Genomic DNA, 23,323 nt, shown 5'->3' with positions numbered 1-23,323 from the left:
CAAATTACAGATAAGGAAGCAGGTGCCAGACTGGAATTTTAAAACAGTGACACATTAATAAATCAACCCCAAATTAATTCATGTCAGTTGAAGCAGGGCAGGTGTGCTTGCTTTTTCCCCCCATAATCTACAGTGATGATGATGAACCAGAGGGTGGCATTGATGTACCAGAGGGTGGCATGGGTGAAACAGAGGGTGGCAGTGTTGAAACAGAGGGTGCTGTGAACCTGTGATGATGAACCAGACGTAGAAACAACATAGTCGCGACCGTTGCGTGCCGACAAGTAAGTTCGCAATTGCGAACTGGTACAAAATCCTCGCGAACTGGCAGAAATCCTTGCGAACACTATAAAAACAAAAAAATCCGCAAATTCGTGAGAATTCACGGATTTTGCGGATTGCGAGTTCGCAAATACGCAAATTCGCGAACGCCAGATTCGCAAAATTCGCCCATGCTTAAGAGGGAGCAAGGAGTTAGGTGTCTTGGAGCGGCGAGGGGCCAAGAGAGCCACTCAGGGACTGTGGTGAGGCTCCAGAGGTCGTGCACCGTGCACTGCGCACTGTACTGTACTGAGGATACTGGGGAAAACAGAGGTAAGCAGAGAGACTACCCCAGGGTCTGAAAGCTCTGAAAGTAACTGCATTAACAGCTTTAACTGTTTTAACTGCAATAACCTCAACAATTGCAATAACTGGGATAACTGCAACAACTTCAACTGCAGCTGCAACTACAACAACATGCAATAACAACTTGCAATACCTGTGATAACTGCATCCTACCTCACCTTACCTTACCTTGCCCCTGCCCTTTTACTACCATCCAAACTCATTTCGAGTTTTGTATCAGATACCAGACACCAATTGTCAGGGAGTGATGTAGCTGCTTCAACTGACAGGGAACGATACATAGCCGGACCAACCTAAGAGCAGCAAAATGTCAGGCCGGGTTCGAGGAGGTACAAAGGTTAAGGGAGGTACAAAGAAGCGAAAGCGAACATCCAAGATGCTTGAGGGCTCAAGGGATGAACCATCGCCCAAAATGAGGCCGGCAACACAGAAGGATGCTTCCCTAACTGAAATAAGCACAGATGCAAATATTTCAGGGATGCAAAGCTGCAGGCAACCTTCAACTTCAGAAACAATCAATAAACCAAATGTACAAAAAAACTGCCAATCCTCGTTCCAACCAAAAATATATACAAAATTCAGTTTTTAAAAGAATGCAGGGGATGCTATCTTTTAAAACATGAGAAAAGTCAGGGCCTTAAATCACCACTTCTTCCAGAACAGCCAGCACAGCCAATACAACCGATACAATTTACTGGCGCACATGGAATTAATGACAAAAAGAGAAGTCCTAGCACGACTAATACTATGACAGCCATCAGCTCATTACAAATAAAATCAACTCCACAACGTAATAATTCTCGGATGACACATGATAGTAATACCATCGGTAAGGAGCAGATAATTGACACTGGATTAATCCAAGTACACAGATCTATGGAAGCACTAGGAACATTGGGAGCAGACACAGAGGAAAAATTAAACCTCGACGACAACGTTAGCAGCAGAAGGTTGATGCAAAACAATAACAGTACTGGTAGCTGTGGCACAACTGATGTACCAAAGATCTGCGAATGGCGAAGCCCTGACCAAAAATTGGCAAGAGAGGAATGGAGGGGACTAGCAATCTCTCAGGCAGCTCCAATGCCATCTCTTCATCAGAATGAACAAGCGACAGTTCAAAACCCAATGCTGAATAAAGCGGGAGCAAAAGAAAAAGGGGGCAAGCTAACAATTGACTCAGTGAAAATGACAGAAATCTCTTCATACCTGGGAAGCAAGAGTGGGAAGATCTCATGGCCGCCTATTCCCAGGATAAATGCAGGAGTGAGCCCACAGGGAACACTTCGAGAGGGACACCTGAACATAAACAAGATCAACATAAGGAGGGAGAATGTAAAGGAGAACAAAATGTGACAAAAAATCCAGTAAACCAGGAAGAACCATTAAAATATATAAATCAGGAAAGTGCTTGGCCTAGCTTGTTGAAAACAATGCAACTCGGTAGAGGCTCTCCATTACCAATCCGATAAAATGGACACCCAACTGACGGTATTAGATACCTTGGCTGTCTTTGTGGTCGCCATCAATGGTAAATTGGGCTCATTAAACACACTTCTACAAAACAAATACGACCACTCGCAAGGTGGAAACTTAAGTTGTGGATGTGGTCCTATTATTGACAAATTGGCCTCTCTCCCAGCAATGCTGAATGACTTGTGCGATCAAATTATAAAGTCCACGAAGGGCCCAGAAGTAGAATCTCTGGAGAATTTTATGGAAGATGAAATATGTGATCTGACAAACACAGCACCAACTAAAGCTAATAAAATGGGAGGCCTTGGGATGAAGGAAGCCCAGGCTCATACTACTAGAGATCCAGATGCCAGAGAAATCAAAACACCAGAAGGCCAGCTGCCTGAAGCCGTACTGGATGATAAAGTAGATAAACCATTGAACCCAAAACAAAGGCGAACAAAAAAACAGAAAGGCCATAATCAAAAAACAAACCTAAACCATGAAGGATTCAAGCGTCTTTTTGGGACGTCAGCACCACCAGTACAAAGCGAACTAGAGTCCGGAAAGGATATAAACATAGGTGAGTCCCCTGAACGAAATGCAGTAAGTACAAAGACAAGCATTTGCAATGCAATAGGTCTCGCATTAGGAAAGTTTGAGATATTGGTATTGTAAATGACAAATTTTGTATTTGTGTTGGTTTTGAAAATAGCTAAATTAATAGCTTTGTCATTTACAATTCCAATAGTTTTAACTTTCGCAAATGTAACACATAGAACATTTGTAATGCAATATGTGTTGTCTTTACGTGACTTAGATGTATTGATATTACAAATAACAATGGCTTTTATTTTTTTAATAATTAATACTTAAATACAAGTTATTGTAATTTATATTGGCAATAGCTTAAACTTTTGTAAATAACTTTTGTGAAGATTATGTTCAGTGTATTTTATTGTGACGAAAATCCAAGAACAGAAGTGAAATATTAACATCTTTTTGTGACATTTGTAATAAAGCTTGAAACATTGAGAGAACATATTTGAACCAGTTGTTGTTGACTGGTTGCACAGATTGATGCCGTGGTGACGACGAGTGATGCTGTGGCGTTGAGTGATGGTGTGGTAGCGCATAGTGATGTTGTGGTGCCCCTGAGTGATGCCGTGGTGGTGCTGAATGATGCTGTGGTGATGCGATAGATAGAGGGAGGGAGGGCGATAGATAGATAGAGGGAGGGAGGGCGATAGATAGAGTGGAGGGCAATAGATAGATAGCTGTATGCCTGGTGGATAATTATTGTTACCACTGGCGTTTCAAAGCTTAAGACTAATTAAATCCATGTGAACACCAAGCTTGTTATTCTAAGCTGTTGCTCAGAAGTTGCATCGAGAGCAGTCGGGACTTACTCCAGGGGGTGGTAAGGGAATTGGAGCTCGCATTTAGTGACAATCGTGTGATCACACTTAAACTCACTCAGTGTGCGGCTGATAAATATCTTTTCCGGTGCACTGATTCAAAGGGTGTTTAGGATAAAACCCCTAAAATGTCTTTAAATGTCTCTGGGCGTGCAAAGCGTCACACAAATGTGATAATGGAGAGCTGCCCGCCCTCATCACAAACCTGGGAGGGCTGGCTCTGCACAAGTGGTTCACAAAGAAGGCCAAATAAAATCAAACCTGTGGGAGGATGTGGACAGAGCCTCCGACTTTGGACCTGGGGAACTAGGTTCGAGTCTCAGTGTGGCCTCAACATCCTGTGATTTTGGGCAAATCACTTTATCTCCCCGTGCCTATTAAAAAAATTATAATGTATACTAATGTAGATGGTGCTCATATAAAGCGCTCCAATACCTTCGGGTCTAGTTCGCGCTATATAAAATCGCAAAAAAAAACCTTTGTGCACCCTCCAAAGCAGTAAGTGCACGAGTTTCAAGCCGGCTAGGGCAGCGCCTCCTTTCACCCGTAAGTGGTTGATAGAATGCGTGCCACTAAGCGCGGTGTGTAAGTGACGATCAGGTACCATGTAGGCACATTCCTCTTCCGTGGTAGTCTCTGCTTATTACTTCGGCGCAGGCTTCAAGAATGTCAACACGTTAAGTGCTGATGGCAGCGGTTGGAACTTTCCTTTGGAATTCAAATTCGACCTTTGAAAGTGGGAGCGCAAGGTCGCAAAACCAGACCGGCCTCTGGTTCATCGACATTCTCCAATACTGAAGCGAGGGAGGGTGTGCAGTAGCAGCATCACACACACAACCCGCTGGTTAGGATTAACATAAAATAATCAACGCCTGTCCGAAGTGGTATAATCTGGGTATAGCGCATTGGAGTGGCTTTACCCAAGAACTCGCTGTGAAGACAGCGGTGGTAGAGGATCAGGCGGAAGGCGCTATATCGAATCACACAGCGTGGAGGAGAATGCGAGTATTGACCCCACTCCGAGGGCGGCGCCTCTGAGGCGTCCAGTGAAAAGTTCCACTCTGACAAATAAATATTCCATCAGGGCGGGGGTGCCAGGGTCCGCCCAGTGCATCTTTATCCAGAGGGCCCGGTATGGGCTCCCTACACCTCAGCTAGAGCGCTCGAGGTGCGCCCCATTGCCCAGGATAACACACTTGCTCGGGGACAGGCACCAGTAATTCCCCACGCCCGGTCGGGCACATTCCACAAGACATGTACGGTTTACTTGTTTTTTTTTTTACCCCGTAATACTTACACTGTTACTCCATCCCCTTACATCGCTGTGGATGCCCCCTGTACCTTTAAACCCAATCCCATCGTGACACAACAGCTCGAGGCAACAGGACATTAAAGCTTTGCAATATGGATGAAATCGACTTCATCATTGGGCCACAGGTAATGAATTCTAAACATGGGAGACGGGATATGAGTGATCATAAGCAGGCCAGAGGCATTCCTCTTGGCGTGCTAGGAGAGCTTCAGACTGCCGGCCAAGAGCCTAGATGCAATGCAATACACGCAGGAAGATCTGAAAGGCAGGGGTGCAGTTCTGCAAGATTTTATTCTCATTGATCATACATTTACTCACAGCATCGGGAGACCCTGCCACGAGCCTTCTGCATTAATTTCTCACATGTGTAGGCACCGCTTAGCATTGCAAGTCTGCTGCTGAATTAAATACGTGGTTTCATTACCACACTCTTTTTTGTTCCTCTAATAATACAAGGTTTAAAGACACCGAAAGAAGGATGAAGTTGCGCTTAATCCCGTGGCTGACACAGGGCTCAGCTCGAAGCGCCCACTTTTCTAAGCGCCTCACAGATTCAAGCACTACACCTGGTCCTCCACACCCACCTCATGTAGAATTGGACGCATATTACGCTTCGGAGAGACAATCTCCATAGCTAGGCGGTGCTTAGCGCGGCCGCGCCAATCCGCTGCATGCGGGGCAGGAAGCGCGGTGAGGCACCGCCCACCGGCAGTAGAAGTCTAGCTGGGCAGAGGCGGCGGATAGTGACGGATGCCGCGCGCGGACACCAGGGCTGGCGCGCGTGGGACTCCAGGACACCATGCACCACTGACTGACACCGGGACTCTGCGAGGCTCATTACAATGTGTCACAGTCTTCGAACAGGCCAGGTGATGCGGCGGAGATACCAGGGGAGTCGCGACAAAAGAGCCAGGTGGGTGGGGTGGCTGTGTGCGTGCGTGTGTGTGTGCGTGCGTGCGTGTGTGTGTGCGTGTGTGTGTGCATGCGTGAGTGTGGCTGTGTGTGTGTGTTTGCGCACTTCAGGGAATCTGAGGCAGGAGATGGGCACGGCGACGGCCTGGACGTGCGCATCCACAGATCCCAATCACCGCACGTGCCCAACCCCTGTCTCAGATTCCCAGGAGACGGGCAACATTAGTTGTTGAGCTGGACGCAATGCTTCGCATTGCTTTCTCCAGCTTGACCTAACAACACAGCAGTCCGCCAACAAAGTTAAGGGTGCAACAGAGAAAGTACAAACCCTTGGGATTACAAAGAATGAGGAAGTAGAGGCCGCGCATCAGGAAGGGACAAACTTGACTTTCCAAGTAACAAAAAAAGGAAAAACACAATCTGAAATTGAGCAGAACAAATCACAAAAGAGTGATACTATAATCTGTCCCACTGCCAACAAAATAACAATCGGTGAAGTTACCTTGGAATCAAGGCCTGAGAACGAAATGGACCCACGGATACTGCCTAAAATGGCAACAAAAACAACAAGAAGTAATCTTATAGAGACAACCAACAGTAAACTGGCCTCTATTTTACAAGCATCTACATCTATACATAGAAGGACTTACAAAAGAAATGAAATATATGTACCCACAAAAGAATTGGGAAATACGCTAGGTGACCCCGGGCAAGGAGAGGATGGCCAAAATTTCAACTTAAGAGGACAACAAACAATTCAACACAAAACAAGAGATGAAGCAACAGTGTCCATAAATCAGGCAACCCTAATAGAAACAAAAAGTCAGGAACCGACTCAAACAAACAAATCCAACAAAAAGTCTTGGAGACCAGGAGACTTAAGAAGCACAACAAACGCAATATGGTTGAGTCCAGATCATGTATCGAAAGGCAGGTATGACATATTGAACAGCAGTAACATCTTACGGCTACTATCTCATATTCCCTCCCAGGAAGATGTGACATCTGCAGATCTGGTTTCAATCGAATTCATAGCCGATGATGTATCAAGCGGCAAAAAAACTAAAGCAACATGGATAACATCATTAATTGCACATAAAATACTTACAGGGACTCAAACGTTCAAAAACTGGGGAATAACATTAACTCCTTACATAAAACCAAGATACCCGGAATTATTAATTCCTGTAGCTACCGAGGGAGGACAGGCTTCTGCAGTCAGGCACGGAATATCGGTACTTAGAGGCGCAGTAGGGACAAGTGGAGCAAGAAATATGCAACATCACAGCACTATCAGAAGTACTGAAGATGGGGCATCATCTCCAACAGAGTTAAGTGATCTAAGATGGATCGCCAGAACAATAAACACCCATGTAAATTGACAAATAGTCTTACACTTAAGATTGATTGAGGATAATTACTTAAGAATATGCTCATGGAATGTCAATGGTCTGGCCTCCAAAATGACTGATCCAGACTTTATCAGCTATATGAGGTTGTTTGATATTTTGGCACTGCAAGAAACATGGCAAGCAGAACCCCCCGCCCCCCCACCTTCATGAATACCTGCGTTTTTTTACTGGTGCAAAAAGGAGGGCGAAATACGGTCATCTTCAGGGTGGTTTAGCAACCTATGTTTCAGCCACAAGTGCCCATGTGGTCAAAGAAGTTGGACCTACTTCCTCTGATTCAATGGCAGTAACCTCTATATCTCACAATCAGAAACAGGCAGGGGGGAAACTAACATCACCATGATTAACGCCTATGTCCATTCAAAAAGGAAATCAAAGGCAGCTAAAGAACTATGTAAGTTCTTGGAGGATTGCATAAGGGAATTACCATCAACAGATCTTATTATTACTGGGGGACTTTAATCTCAATCTTATGGCAATCTCGTCAGATGACGAGAACCTAACTCAAAATTCAGCCTGGGACATACCACTCCAAGGGAAATCGCAAATATTGAAACAGACTAAACTGGATAAGAAGATATTACAGGACCTCGAACTCTTTAACATTAGAGCATTAAATGGAAGATTTACTGGTGACAACCCTACAGCTACTACTTTTCATTCAACTAGAATCAATACAACCTTGGATTATACTTTTATCTCATTATCCTTATTTCAACAAATGGTTTCATTTCGTATAGGGGAAAAAGTAGACAGTGATCATTGCCCCCAAGAAACTGTTCTTAACAACATCAAGCCTAAATTCGAGTTATCCTCAGTGCCCAACGAGTCAGTCCATACAATCAACTAGAAAAAGATCAGATACTCAGTAGCAACCGATGGAAGCACACTAGAAAAGGCTAGACAGCTTTTCCACTCGAGAAATGGCTCTAGCGAGATTGAGAAATGGGAGCATTTTACTTCAAATATGGCAACCTACTCTACAAGAGTCAAGCAACAGGCGCAACTGGGCTGTAGCACCATGAAAAATTTCACACAAGAGCATAAAGAGAAGATCAAGTGTTTAAAGAAAACAATCTATCATACGATGAGACAATTACAGCAGGATCCTATGGATATTGTAAAACATGACCTGTTATGGAAATCAAAGGCATTGCTGAAAAAGACAAAATGGGAAGCCAATTTTTAAGACCTATGCATGAGGGAGTTTTCTTTAATATCATAGAAGAAGTCTGTGCATGCCACCTTAGAAGTCATTTTAATCAGAATAAAGATTTTTATTTGGAGACAGAAACTGCTAATGTAACTGAAAATTCTGTCAACAAAAAAATCAGTGACACTGCATAGGAACACATGTAATCTAGAAGGCCTTGCACCAACTGCAAATAAAGGAGAGGGAGTCAAGTTTACAAGAAACTATCGTGCGGCAAATTAAAAAGGGAATAAAAGAGGGGGCGCCAGGCCCGAATGGAATTCCGCCCATCCTTTATAAACAAGAGGAAAAAGAATGGGCCGCAGCACTTGAGCCATTATCCTTGGAAATAAGGCACTTTAATATATTGTCCAGCTCTTGGAAGGGCTCAATCATCTCTCCCATTTTTTAATCTGGGGACAAGTCTGTTCCTCAAAACTATCGTCTAGTTGCCCTTATGGATAACGAGGCAAAACATTTTGCAAAATATTTTGCATATTGGATTGAAGACAAGGCAGCACTTGCAAAAAGGTCACACGGCTGGATGATCCTGAAGACATATTCTACACAGGCACCACAAAGCTACCTTGATTTGGGCTACTCAAAAACAATCAAAATGGCATTTTTAAAGTACAGGCGGGGTCTGTTACCCTGCATTTGGCACCTTCCACACTGGTTAAAGGATAAGGCGGGCTCCCTCTGTCGCTTATGTGGTACTGTGCTTGAGGACATGCCGCATTTGCTGTGTTTCTGTGACAAATTGCTGGAAGAACGAAATAATCTGCTAAAATACCATTTCAACCGACGTATAATTCGCTCACGAAGATAGGCAGTTCATGCCTGCTACGCATCCCATGATCCTCAGCTGAATGGCAGTTTTGTGAGGTTCATGAAGGCAGTGGAAAAGAAAATGCCAAGACTTGACTCTTAACTGTCTTTCAGATATTCTTTGCATCCCACGAATCTCAGCTGAACTGCAGTTTTGTGAAGTTCACGAAGGCAGTGGAAAAGAAAATGGTAAGACTGGTTTCTTAATTGTCTTTTAAATAATTTTCATACACGACGATCCTCAGTTGAACTGTAGTCTTGTGAAGTTCATGAAGGTAGAGAAAAAGAAACTCACAAGACTTAATTCTTAATTGCCTTTTAGATAATTTTATAATAGAATTTATATCTATTTTTTGGTCGTTTAAAAATTGAGATCTTATCATTTAATTGGAAAGGAAAACTTGTGTGTGGTTACAAATTGTTCATTTGTATATAGATAGAATTTAAAGGTTGTATTGATATATTGTTTTTTACATGTAGACGCAAATTTTAAAGCTCGTATTGCAATGGTTTTAATTAACTATGCAAATAAACTGTTACTTACTTACAGTCAGTAAGTGTTAGTCAGTGTCAGTCATGTCAGTCAGTGTTAGTCAGTGTCAGTCAGTCAGTATCAATCAGTCAGTCAGTGTCAGTCAGTGTCAGCCAGTCAGAGTCAGTCAGTCAGTGTCAGTCAGTCAGTGTCAGTCAGCCAGTGTCAGTCAGTCAGCCAGTGTCAGTCAGTCAGAGTCAGTCAGTCAGGGTCAGTCAGTCAGTGTCAGTCAGTGGTGTCATTGTCAGTCAGTGTCAGTCAGTCAGTGTCAGTCAGTGTCACTCAGTCAGAGTCAGTCAGTCAGTGTCAGTCAGTCAGTCAGGGTCAGTCAATCAGTGTCAATCAGTGCCAGTCAGTGTCAGTCAGTGTCAATCAGTCAGTGTCAGTCAGTGTCAGTCAGTCAGTGTCAGTCAGTCAGTGTCAGTCAGTCAGTGTCAGTAAGCCAGTGTCAGTCAGTGTAAGTCAGTCAGTGTCAGTGAGTCAGTGTCACTCAGTGTCAGTCAGCGTCAGTTAGCCTGTCAATGACAGTCAGCATCAGTCAGTGTCAGTCAGTCAGTGTCAGTCAGTCAGTGTCAGTCAGCCAGTCAGTGTCAGTCAGTCAGTCTCAGTCAGTGTCAGTCAGTCAGTGTCAGTCAGTGTCAGTCAATCAGTGTCAGTCAGTGTTAGTCAATCAGCGTCCTCAGTGTCAGTCAATCAGTGTCAGTCAGTGTCAGTCAGTCAGTGTCAGTCAATCAATGGCAGTAAGTGTCAGTCAGTCAGTGTCAGCTAGAGCAGCTCTGCTGACCTGGTTCTCTGGTTCTAAAGCAGCTCTGCTGACCTGTTTCTCTGGCTCTAGAGCAGCTATGCTGACCTGGTTTCTCTGGCTCTAGTGCAGCTCTGCTAACCTAGTTCTTAGGCTCTAGAGCAGCTTGGCTGACCTGGTTCTCCAGCTCTAGAGCAGCTCTGCTGACCTGGTTCTCTGGCTCTAAAGCAGCTCTGCTGACCTGGTTCTCTGGTTCGAGAGCAGCTCTGCTGACCTTGTTCCTCTGGCTCTAGAGCAGCTCTGCTGACCTAGTTCTTAGGCTCTAGAGCAGCTCTGCTGACCTGGTTCCCTGGCTCTAGAGCAGCTCTGCTGACCTGGTTCTCTGGCTCTAAAGCAGCTCTGCTGACCTGGTTCTCTGGCTCTAAAGCAGCTGTGCTGACCTGGTTCTCTCGCTCTAAAGCAGCTCTGCTGACCTGGTTCTATCCCTCTAAAGCAGCTCTGCTGACCTGGTTTCTCTGGCTCTACAGCAGCTCTGCTGACCTGGTTCTCTGGCTCTACAGCAGCTCTGCTGACCCGCTTCTATGGCTCTAAAGGAGTTCTGCTGACCTGGTTCTCTGGCTCTAGAGCAGCTCTGCTGATCTGGTTCTCTGGCTCTAAAGCAGCTCTGCTGACCTGGTTCTCTGGCTCTAGAGCAGCTCTGCTGACCTGGTTCTCTCCCTCTAAAGCAGCTCTGCTGACCTGGTTCTCTCTCTCTAAAGCAGCTCTGCTGGCTTGCTTTCTCTGGCACTACAGCAGTTTTGCTGACCTGGTTCTCTGTCTCTAGAGCAGTTCTGCTGACCTGGTTCTTAGGCTCTAGAGCAGCTCTGCTGACCTTGTTCTCAGGCTCTAAAGCAGCTCTGCTTATCTAGTTCTCTGTCACTAGAGCAGCTCTGCTGCCCTCTGCTGACCTGGTTCTCTGGCTCGAAATAGCTCTGTTTACCTGTTCTATGGCTCTATAGCAGCTCTGCTGACCTGGTTCTATGGCTCTAAAGACGCTCTGCTGACCTGGTTCTCTGGTTCTAAAGCAGCTCTGCTGACCTGTTTCTCTGGCTCTAGAGCAGCTCTGCTGACCTGGTTTCTCTGGCTCTAGTGCAGCTCTGCTGACCTAGTTCTTAGGCTCTAGAGCAGCTCGGCTGACCTGGTTCTCCGGCTCTAGAGCAGCTCTGCTGACCTGGTTCTCTGGCTCTAAAGCAGCTCTGCTGACCTGGTTCTCTGGTTCGAGGGCAGCTCTGCTGACCTTGTTTCTCTGGCTCTAGAGCAGCTCTGCTGACCTGGTTCCCTGGCTCTAGAGCAGCTCTGCTGACCTGGTTCTCTGGCTCTAAAGCAGCTCTGCTGACCTGTTTCTCCGGCTCTAAAGCAGCTGTGCTGACCTGGTTCTCTCGCTCTAAAGCAGCTCTGCCGACCTGGTTCTATCCCTCTAAAGCAGCTCTGCTGACCTGGTTTCTCTGGCTCTACAGCAGCTCTGCTGACCTGGTTCTCTGGCTCTACAGCAGCTCTGCTGACCCGCTTCTATGGCTCTAAAGGAGTTCTGCTGACCTGGTTCTCTGGCTCTAGAGCAGCTCTGCTGATCTGGTTCTCTGGCTCTAAAGCAGCTCTGCTGACCTGGTTCTCTGGCTCTAGAGCAGCTCTGCTGACCTGGTTCTCTCCCTCTAAAGCAGCTCTGCTGACCTGGTTCTCTCTCTCTAAAGCAGCTCTGCTGACTTGCTTTCTCTGGCACTACAGCAGCTTTGCTGACCTGGTTCTCTGTCTCTAGAGCAGTTCTGCTGACCTGGTTCTTAGGCTCTAGAGCAGCTCTGCTGACCTTGTTCTCAGGCTCTAAAGCAGCTCTGCTGACCTGGTTCTCTGGTTCCAGGGCAGCTCTGCTGACCTTGTTTCTCTGGCTCTAGTGCAGCTCTGCTGACCTAGTTCTTAGGCTCTAGAGCAGCTCGGCTGACCTGCTTCTCCGGCTCTAGAACAGCTCTGCTGACCTGGTTCTCTGGCTCTAAAGCAGCTCTGCTGACCTGGTTCTCTGGTTCGAGGGCAGCTCTGCTGACCTTGTTTCTCTGGCTCTAGAGCAGCTCTGCTGACCTGGTTCCCTGGCTCTAGAGCAGCTCTGCTGACCTGGTTCTCTGGCTCTAAAGCAGCTCTGCTGACCTGGTTCTCCGGCTCTAAAGCAGCTGTGCTGATCTGGTTCTCTCGCTCTAAAGCAGCTCTGCTGACCTGGTTCTATCCCTCTAAAGCAGCTCTGCTGACCTGGTTCTCTCTCTCTAAAGCAGCTCTGCTGACTTGCTTTCTCTGGCACTACAGCAGCTTTGCTGACCTGGTTCTCTGTCTCTAGAGCAGTTCTGCTGACCTGGTTCTTAGGCTCTAGAGCAGCTCTGCTGACCTTGTTCTCAGGCTCTAAAGCAGCTCTGCTGATCTAGTTCTCTGTCACTAGAGCAGCTCTGCTGACCTGGTTCTCTCCCACTAAAGCAGCTCTGCAGACCTGGTTCTTAGGCTCTAGAGCAGCTCTGCTGACCTGATTCTCTGGCTCTAGAGCAGCTCTGCTGACCTGGTTCTCTGGCCCTAAAGCAGCTCTGCTGACCTGGTTCTCTCCCACTAAAGCAGCTCTGCTGACCTGGTTGTCTGCCTCTAGAGCAGCTCTGATGACCTGCTTCTTAGGCTCTAGAGCAGCTCTGCTGACCTGGTTCTCTGGCTCTACAACGGCTTGGCTCTAAAGCAGCTCAGCTGACCCAGTTCTCTGGCTCTAGAGCAGCTATGCTGACCTGGTTCTCTCCCTCTAAAGCAGCTCTGCTGACCTGGTTTCTCTGGCTCTACAGCAGCTCAGCTGACCTGGTACTATGTTTCTAAAGCAGCTCTGCTGATCCGGTTCTATGGCTCTAAAGCATTTCTGCTGACCTGGTTCTCTGGCTCTAGAGCTGCTCTGCTGCCCTCTGCTGACCTGGTTCTCTGGCTCGAAATAGCTCTGTTTACCTGTTCTATGGCTCTATAGCAGCTCTGCTGACCTGGTTCTATGGCTCTAAAGACGCTCTGCTGACCTGGTTCTCTGGCTCTAAAGTAGCTCTGCTGACCTGGTTCTCTGGTTCTAAATCAGCTCTGCTGACCTGGTTCTCTGGCTCTAAAGCAGCTCTGCTGACCTGGTTCTCTGACTTTAAAGCAGCTCTGCTGACATAGATCTTTGGCTCTAAAGGCTCTGACCATTCAAACATATCTCTGTAGTCCAACCCCGCCTCACAAGAAATATACTCGTCAGCTCATCATAATGCGCAAATGAATGCATGAATAGATTGCTTTAAAAAGCTAAACACCAGAGAGATAAGGTGTGTTGATGATGCAGAAGAATTCCACAGTTTGCAAGGGTGGGGGGCTGAAGCAGGAGAGGCTTTCAGCGGCCATTACAAGTATGTGGACAGCGCTGCAAATTAGAAAAAAAAAGTGCTTCGAGTCCTTTAAAGGAAAGTGTAAATCCGCCTGTGAACAATCCAACCACAGTGGGCGTGCCTAAAAGGAGACAGGGTGGCAACAAGGAATGATTGACATGCCTTCAGTGCAATCATTGCACTGCTTTTGTAATATTTTGTGACGACAAATGACGTGCACAAATGAAAGCTGAAGGCAGAGCTGGGATGAGACTTCTGGAATCGTATCGATTCCAAGAAGTCTCGTATGACGAGAGCAGCGCATGCACTGCTGATGTCAGGTCGAGACCTAAAAACGGAGGAAAATACCATAAAGTCCTAATCTGCACCTTGCAATTTCCATGCAGATCTTTGATGACAGTTAATAGCTCACTGATCTATGCTAGGATTATAATTTATAAACTGCAAGTAACAAAGGATCTCTCAGACAAAAGCAGCAACTCACTGACCTGTTTACTTTATATGCACTTTGTGATGTGAAAGGTACACGTTCTTTGCAGCAGGCATATCAATCCTCTACGCTACTTTACCATGAGTCAAAAACTTCCACTAAACAAACCTTTGACCTCTCTCTAGGAAGAACATTAATCACCGGAGTTATCTTGACATTTTTATTGTTGCCTGAAAATTGCTGAAGGTCAGGAATGCAGCAGCAGGCATTTTAAAACCATAATATACTTCAAACACTACGCCACCACCCGAAGTCAGCACTTGGTGAGGTCGCACTGGTTGCACCACCCTAGAGCCGGCCCTGGTGTTCCCACATCCAGGATTAAGACACAGGGAGCTCATGTTATATTATGTGCGTTTGTAAAGCGCTCTATCAACCCTGAGGGTATCTACTGCTGAGCAGTTGTGTGTGTCTAGCCCTGCCTATTGTAGATTGGTTAATTGAAAAGTAAGGTCTTCAGCTTCTTATGGAATTCAAGCAGCAAGGAAGTGGCTTTGATTTGGAGTGAGAGGCCATGCCATGCTTTAGGAGCGATGTAAGAGAACGCCTGTCCTCTTGATCAAGTTCTGTGTCGACGTGGCACATGTGCGAGTAGGAGTCCTGCATAGCGGAGGTGTCTGGGTAGTTGGTGGTGGAAGAGGTGGCTATTCCAGGTGTCCACAAAAATGGCCGAGTTTATAGAGGTGTTAAGGATGGGTGTTAGTGCCATTATCAATGTGATCTGCTAGAGCAGTGCACTTGGTGTTCTGTATCTACTAGTGGAAGTGTTGTAGGGCTGATTTGAAGATGTCTTTATCTGTGGTGTCTTGACTTGTTCTCCATTTGAACTCTAGTTGCTTACAGTGGTGTTTCATCAGCCTGAATTCTTTTGTATACCAGCTGGCCTGTGGTCAGGCTCTTGCCCTTGGCCTTGGGTGGTGCTTTATGGGGAGCTAGGGTGTCAGCACATGCAGTGATCAAGCTGTTGAGGTTCTTGTTGAGGTTCTTGATGGCTTTTGGAAAGTTGCAGGTGTGTTTAGGGTGGTGCATGGAGAGGGAGGAAGTCTACTCCTATTCTGTGATGCTTTCCCAGCTGCATCTGGTGGTTCCGGTAGTGGTAGGTCTATGGGGGTATTGGAGAGGTGTGATGAAACTGACGGGGGAGTGATCTGTCCAGAACATAGTTGCTTGCTTGTTGACTGCGATGTTGCTGATAGGGGAGAAAATTGGGTCCAAGAGGTGCCTGGCGGTGCGGGTTTGTTTGGTATTGTGCTCAGGGAGACCAAGGGTACAGAAGTTTGGGGCGGAGCTTAGCCGAGCAGCGAGACGGCCACTTGATAGAGGGGCTCCGACGGCTGAACAAATTATCCTCTCCTTATCTGTGTACATTGGGGAGTTATAAACGTTTGCCTACGTGTAGCTGACACAGGAGCATCCCTGAAAGGAGTCTACAGCCAATAACCGGATTCAGAGGAGAGGACAACGGCAGCTCCTGAGACCTGGCCTGGCTGTGATACGAGCGCCGTGCTGACGTGATACATTGCTGGGGTCGAGACTAGACCACCATGGTGTGCTACAGTCTCTGCTGTCGGTTCAGCCGGTGCTGTCCGATTGCCAAGCGGGCACCTGGGACAGAGCAGTGAACCTTGAAATTTGGCCTGGGACGAGCGATGGTCGCCATCATCCCACACCGGTATCCTGCCCCTGTGCTAGTGAGGCCGGACGGAGTGGCGAGTGTGCAGACCTGTGCGGATTGCGGGAGCTGAGTCCAGTGCTCCCTGTTGAGGACTCTACGTGGTGAGGCAGCCACACTAAAGGAGGTCCGTGTTTACCTGCCCTGCAACTGAAGGAGTGGAGCCTTTCTGGAGGTGGACAACTGATGGACCGGTGCGCAGGCGCCGCACACCTTGGGACATCACCAGGCTGGTGAAGCTGTGGGACCAGGCACTGTGGCCTGTAATTTGAGGTAAGGAGAACCACTTTGAGCCGGTGGGCCGGGAGGTGGTGCGTCCTGTCTGGCCCTGCGGCCCGGGTCTCCGCGAGGTCGGGTTGCCTGGTGCTGGCGGTCGCCTCAATCCCCTGCCCTGAATCCTTGCGGCTGCTGCCTGACTGAGACCTGGCGTTATCCACCTATGAGGTCATCCTCTCCTATGGACCTGGATGCAGCACTGGGCCTGTGGGGCCCTCCCTCTCCCGGGCCCGTGTTGCAAGGTAGACTGATCTGTAATTGCCTGTCTGGATTGCCCTGGCAATGACTATTGAGCCGAGGGGTGTGATAGTCGGCCACAGCTAGCTGCAGGGTTCTCTGCCTCTATTCCAGACTGTTTTGTCGCATTGAACTTGTTGATCAGAGATTCCAAAATGGGCAAACCGGACACGCGTCAAACCAGTCTCCCGTTTGAAGGCAAAATCAATCTATGCCAGGCAGAGCTTGAGCGGCATGGAGGCCAGGAATCGGACCTCTCTGTGGGAGCGGCCAGCCGCGATGAAGACCACAAAGAGATCCTGGTGGATGTAAAAACAAGCCTTCAAGCGATTGACGCTAAGCTAGATGGGATAGCGCCGTGCCTTGATAAAATGAGCCAGAGCGTTGACAAACACGGAGATCGCGTAGACCAGCTTGAAACTAGGGTTTCAGATATCAAGGACAATCAGACTGCGGCCAGTGAGCAACTAGGGATCGGGTAGAGGTGTGGTTCCAAGGCAATGTCATTTCTTTCTACCCGGACTTCAGTGTCACAGTCCAGGCAGCTCAGAAGGATTTCCTACCAACCAAGAAAGTCCTGCAAAAAGCGGAAATTAAATACGCTCTCCTATACCCCCGCCAAACTGAGAAATGAACATGCAGGAAAGACACACTTCTTCACCAGCGCAAAAGCAGCTCAGAAATTTGCCAAGAATCTAGCCCCAAGTGTGGCACAGGGATCCCCGCGCTGCGAGGAAGCGGCATCGCTGGATGACAATGATTAATGCTTCTCCATATGTAATCTGTCCTGGAGTTTATCGGAGCTGATACACGAAGTCCCATTGTTGCTGACAATGGGACACATATGATGCATGAGTGTTACATGTTGAATGCATTGGATGTCCTCTCTGATGTACAACACTGTGAGCGAGAGATGTCGGTTCAGCCACCCAACCTTGCCTTGGCTGGGGTGTTTGCCTGGCTTTCCTCTGCCCCCCGGGATGAGTCCTATTTCTGTGGGATTGTATTTGAGTCATTGGCTACTTGTTGTGCACCGCCTCACTGTTGATCTTGGGGTCTGAGGTGGGGTCTTGGGTGGACTCTGGGTGGTTTTGGGTATCTCCTCCGAGTTCAGGGGTTGGAGTGGGTGGTGGTGGGTTCTTGGATTACAGTGTATCACTGTTACTTGGTTAGTACACACGCCTGTTCTAACACAGGTCATTCCCCTACTCTTCTCTACCTCCCTCCTTCTCTTGATAGAATGAGAGAAATGCTCTGGATTTTGCTCACATACTTTGACTGCATACCCGACGGCCTCCGCACCATGATGCTGCCCCATGCATGAACCTATGACTTTAGAGGCATTCAGGTCAGCCACTTCTCCCACACCGTAGCATAACCACAGGCATTAATTGTCTTGGAACATTCGTGGGCTAAATGATGCCCGAAAATCCCATCTCGTACATGCATACCTTACACGTCATCAAGTTGACATTTGCTTCCTGCAGGAGCTTCATCTTACTTCCTCTAAAACTGCTTGTTTTCGTGCTTGCTGGTGCGCAGAGACACACATCTCATGCTACTCTAACTAGGCCCGGGGAGTAGCCATAAATCTACATGACAACTCACACAAGCCAAGGTAGACTCAGAAGGTCGATTTGTGCTTTTTCACTGGCACCCTACACCAACACCCAATCCTACTTGCTTGCATCTATGGCCTCAACACAGACTGCCCTGAGTTTTTTAGCGAGGGGAGGGGATTTCAATGTGGTCTTGGACCCTGACATGGAAGAGGCAATACAGCTCCACATCCTAACATAGGATCAAAACGTAGTTGATGCTTGACGATCCTTACATGGGATGTGCAGGGAGGGTACACGTATTACATCTGCTACAGGAGCATGGTCACGCATTGACTACTGGCTTGTCACTAGGGAGGTCCAGACATGGATAACCGGCACCTCGATACTCCTTCGGACACTCTCTGACCATTCCCCGGTAATGTTGGAATTAGTGCTACCCCTGGTGCTCCTAAGGGCCTTCTCCTGGTGTTTACTGGCTGGCTCTCTGCGCGACCAGATCTTTCGTTCATAGGTACGGACCGCACTGATTGCTAGTTCGGTCAAGTCCCCATCTGTGCTATAGGAGGCCTTTAATGCTGTCATCCGACAGGTCTGTATTGCTAAGCAAGCAGGTATATTAAAGGACATCCAAGCGCTGTTTGCAATTCCGAGCTGAGAGCGATGGAGCTCAAATTGTTTCAAACCGATGACAGGGGTATTTTGGCGAGAAAGCGGGAAACACTATCAGAATACAATGAAGAGGTGGATCGCGTGGTTCATTATCTGAGCCGGGAGACAAAAGTCTGTAGATATGGGGAGGGAGAGGGACCGGTAAGGATACTAGCACAACTCACTAAGCCGCATAAAGCACATGATTATGTAGTGAGTCTTACTGATGGACAACTACAATATCATACAGGCCCCACTGACATACTGAACACAATGGCTACTTTTTACTCCGACTACTACTCTACCAAATCACCGCCACACTCTGATTACATTAAAGAGTACTTGGAAACCATACAGTTAGTGTGGTTAGATGATGTTCATCGCCAATACTTATACTACCCGTTCACAGAGGAGGAGGTCCAACAGGTTATCAGCAACCTCCCGAATGACAAGGCACCCAGTCTTGATGGCCACACAACTTCCTTTTATAAGGAGATGGAACCCCTTCTAACTCCACATCTGCTTGCTATGTATAAAGCATCCGCAGAAGCAGGAGAGCTCACCACGTCACTTTGAGAGTTGGTCACTGTCACTATCCTCAAGCCCGGTAAACCTGCCACATCATGCGACTCCTATAGATTGCTGTCGATGATAAATGTTGATTACAAGATTTTAGCTAAGAATCGCGAATCGTCTGGCACCATTGCTCCCTGCCATGATCCGGCCAGATCAGTCGGGATTTGTACCGGACCGCTCTACATCTCAAAATCTTAGAACTCTGTTTGCAGTCATGCACTGCGTAGACCCGGGCCTGACGGCAATCGCCGCCCTCTCAGATGCCACTTAGGCGTTTGACTCTTTGCAATGGCCCTTCCCATTCCAATTGTTGCAGCAACTGGAGCTTAGTCGTAAATTTCTAACCATTATCAAGCTACTATAAACCTCCCCCACTGCTAGACTGCGTGTGAATGGGCTGTTGTCCGACCCTTTCTCCATATCTTGCTGCACGAGGGAGGGGTGCTCTCTATCCCCCCTCCTATTTGCACTTGCCATGGCGCAGCAAGCAGCGAGACTACGTCAGCATCCCGCCCATCGGGGTATACAGTTTCATGAGCGAGGAATTTTGGTCTCCATGTATGCTGACGATGTCGCACTTTATATTATACACCCACAGGAAAATTTAGACCCGGTTACCAGGGAGGTTGTTGCGTTTGGGGGGCTATCAGGCATAGACATAAACTGGGCTAAGTCTGTTATATTTCCTTTAACTGTGAGCATGTCACCATTCCAATCAGAGTTCAATCTACAGAGGGAATCTGTGCCTGTTAGATACTTGGGAGTATGGCTTAGTCGTGACATGAACGAACTCTGGCAGGCCAACTATGGTAGAGCAATGTCCTGGTTAGAGGAGAGAATTCCTGCCTGGATACGCCTCCCATTGTTGCTGACAGGCCGACTGACCACTGTCAAATTGGTTGTGTTACCCATATTTTTATACCTGTTTTTAAATCACCCCATGCCACTTATACAGCACTTTTTCAAATGTCTACGGTCCAACTTGATCACCCTGACATGGGCTAGAAAACAGCCTAGAATTGCATGGGAACTCTCAAGTTGCCCTTCAGGCAGGGCGGTCTCATGCAGCTATATGCCCTCTGCGCGCAGGCCCAGTATCTGCACTTCTGGATGTATCCGGTTAAATTCCAGCCGCATGTTGCGGTGGGGGCGGTCCTAGTCGCTTCGGTCCCATTTGCTACAGCACTCTATCAGCCCTGCAAACACACATGCGCTGCAGCGGATACAGTGGAGTGTGTGAGATGGGCATGGGATGGTCTGCGGCGATGAGCGGCTCTTGTTTATATGCCCCCTCTATACCTACAGCACATAATCCAACACTGCCTACTGTAGTGTTGGCAGGGGGTATGGACAACCTATGCCACAGAGTGGGGCCTAACTTGACGTGAGTGCAATAATGGACACGGACACTAGTGTAATGGCCAGATTTTCTGCTTAGATGGGATCCGCCCCTAGGGGCCCCTCTAACCCAGCCAAAACGTAACCACATCCCTCCTCAGGACCATCTATCCAGGCACCTGGGTACCTACCTGAGGATGGGGAACTCGCAATATACAAGCTCATATTATCAGAGACACCACTAAATCTATAGGGATACTAAGAATACTTACTGATTACTAAGGACATCCATGCCCTACACCACACTCATACCTTATAGTCTCGCGACCACATGGGTCCAGACTACTCTACCCTGGGGCAGTTCTAATTATCTACCATTACACACCAGGATCCTCCCTGGTGTTCTCATTACACACATGGGTCTGCAGCCCCAGTGCTCTCATTTATATCTGGTCTACAATCCGGCAGACCTACACACCTCTCTACCTTAGGTGCTCTCACTTACACACGGCCCGCAATCCGGCAGGCCTCCACACCGTCTCCTTCCGGTGCTCTCACTTAACACAAGCCACAATCCTGTGGGTATACACACTGACCACAATCAGTGCTCTCACTAACGCCACTTACCAATGACGACCACTTTCCTATGGACACCTATGGTTTTCTCTCTATATGTTGGGAAGTCTCTCTCACTATTCACTAAGGGCTTGCTACTACAATAATAGAAATTGGTATAAACCTTTATCCCTTAGTTGCAGGTCTTCTATCTCCCTAATTATTCACTATTACTTACCTGATCAGGGGTAGCATCTGTTCAAACAGTAATAACTGACTAGAAAACTAGATTACCCTCACTGTATAGGGACAAAAATATACACACTATGTGATTGAGTTATTCCTTGATTTAAGCGCCCCTACTCCCTTCTGAAGACAGGCTAGCTTTATCATAAACAAACTCATGCACACTAGTTCACTAATTAAATGGGGTCACTTTATTGTAACAATGATAAAGACACATACACAGATCTGTATTATAATGGACACATCCACATGTAACTGACAAAGACTATAGATAGAACACACTGCTGCAAGGAAAAGGATTAGCAATACAAAAGCCTAGGGAATAAAGACAAGATTAAGATGTAAGTGTGAAGGGGATTAGTTCAGACTACCTCACCTATTAGAAGGAAGATTTCTCTCTGACTCTGGTGGGATCAGGGCTCTCTCTGTCTCTCCCTCCGTCACCACATCACCATGCCTCTGGTTCAATTGCTCCAGCTGACAGCCTTCTTTGATGCTCTCTGCACTGCTCTCTCTCCTCATCTTCAGCAATCATCTGCCTTCTTTCTCCATTCCAGAACTGCACTCTATTCTGCAGCTCCAGCAGACATCCTGTTCTCTCCTCTGCAAGAACCACTCTGCTCTGACTCCAAGCTGAGCTGCACACAAGCTGGACTGAACACTCCTCCTCTCCTGTAGCTCGCTAATATGGAAGCTTGTCCTTTCATGGAAAGTTACGGCCAGTAACCTGCCGCCCACCAAATTCTTGTACCTCCCCGTACCAAGGACACGTTCCCAGCTGGCCAGCCTGAAGTTGTGTCTTCGGAGTGGAGAAAAATACATTCCTTCGATAAGGGCCAGCCTGAGCCGGTTCTCTCCAAGCGAACAACAGCTTTAACTATAAACTTTACCTTTACCCTTGCAAGCCTCTCAGCTTCATCAACATGGAGTCTGTCTAGTTCTGGGCCTATACGCCTGAGAAGGATGAAATACCCCTTAGCTCTGTCAGAGTACCTACATAAACCATACCAATGTGTAATATAAAGTCAGGACCACAGGATCCAACCTCTACTATAAGCAATAATGTCAAAGCCAATAGGCAATAGACAGATTAGAGTCAAGAATAAGGGATCTATCATCATATTAAGCAGCTATCCTCTTCCAGGTCTGGAAAAAGGGCTTAAAAGGGCCAACACAAGCTAAGAATACCTATCCTAGATGTGAGCAAGATTAAAGTCTATACTACTGCCCACTAGGGCCAAAAACCCTGTCAACACATTCCACCCTTAGACTTTATTTTGCGAACATCTATAAACAATAACATCCATATAAACAAACATCAACACAAACTATCAACAAATCAAAAACCAAAAAACTCTCTAAAATGAATGACCACTTAAAGAAATTCCACCTGAAACTTAATGTAGGGAATACAAATCTAACAACTAACTAAAAACAAATCAAAGCACCCTTGACTTGAATGCTGAAACATATCTAAGATTTGATCTGATAACAACAGAAACTAACCAAAGCATCCTCAAACTAAATGTGCCTCAACTTCTAGTGATAACTGATGAAATCTAGTGATGTAGGGACTCATGTGTTGAATAAAAACAGCAAGGGGCCTAAATGGGGCCTACCTACTTCGGACAACTTAAGAACTAAATGTGTTTCAACTTCTAATGATAAAACAACAAAAGGGCCTAAATGAGGCCTACCTACTTTGGTCAACTTAAGCTAATGATAACTCATGAAATTTATTGGTGTAGGGCCTTGTTTGTGGAATAAGAATAACAATGGGCCTAAATGAGGCCTACCTACTTTGGTCAACTTAAGCTAATGATAACTCATGAAATCTATTGGCGTAGGGGCTTGTTTGTGGAATAAAAATAACAATGGGCCTAAATGAGGCCTAC

This window comes from Lissotriton vulgaris, chromosome 2_2, assembly GCF_964263255.1.
Source record: "Lissotriton vulgaris chromosome 2_2, aLisVul1.2, whole genome shotgun sequence".
NCBI lineage: Eukaryota > Metazoa > Chordata > Amphibia > Caudata > Salamandridae > Lissotriton > Lissotriton vulgaris.
This window is presented reverse-complemented; position numbering follows the sequence as displayed.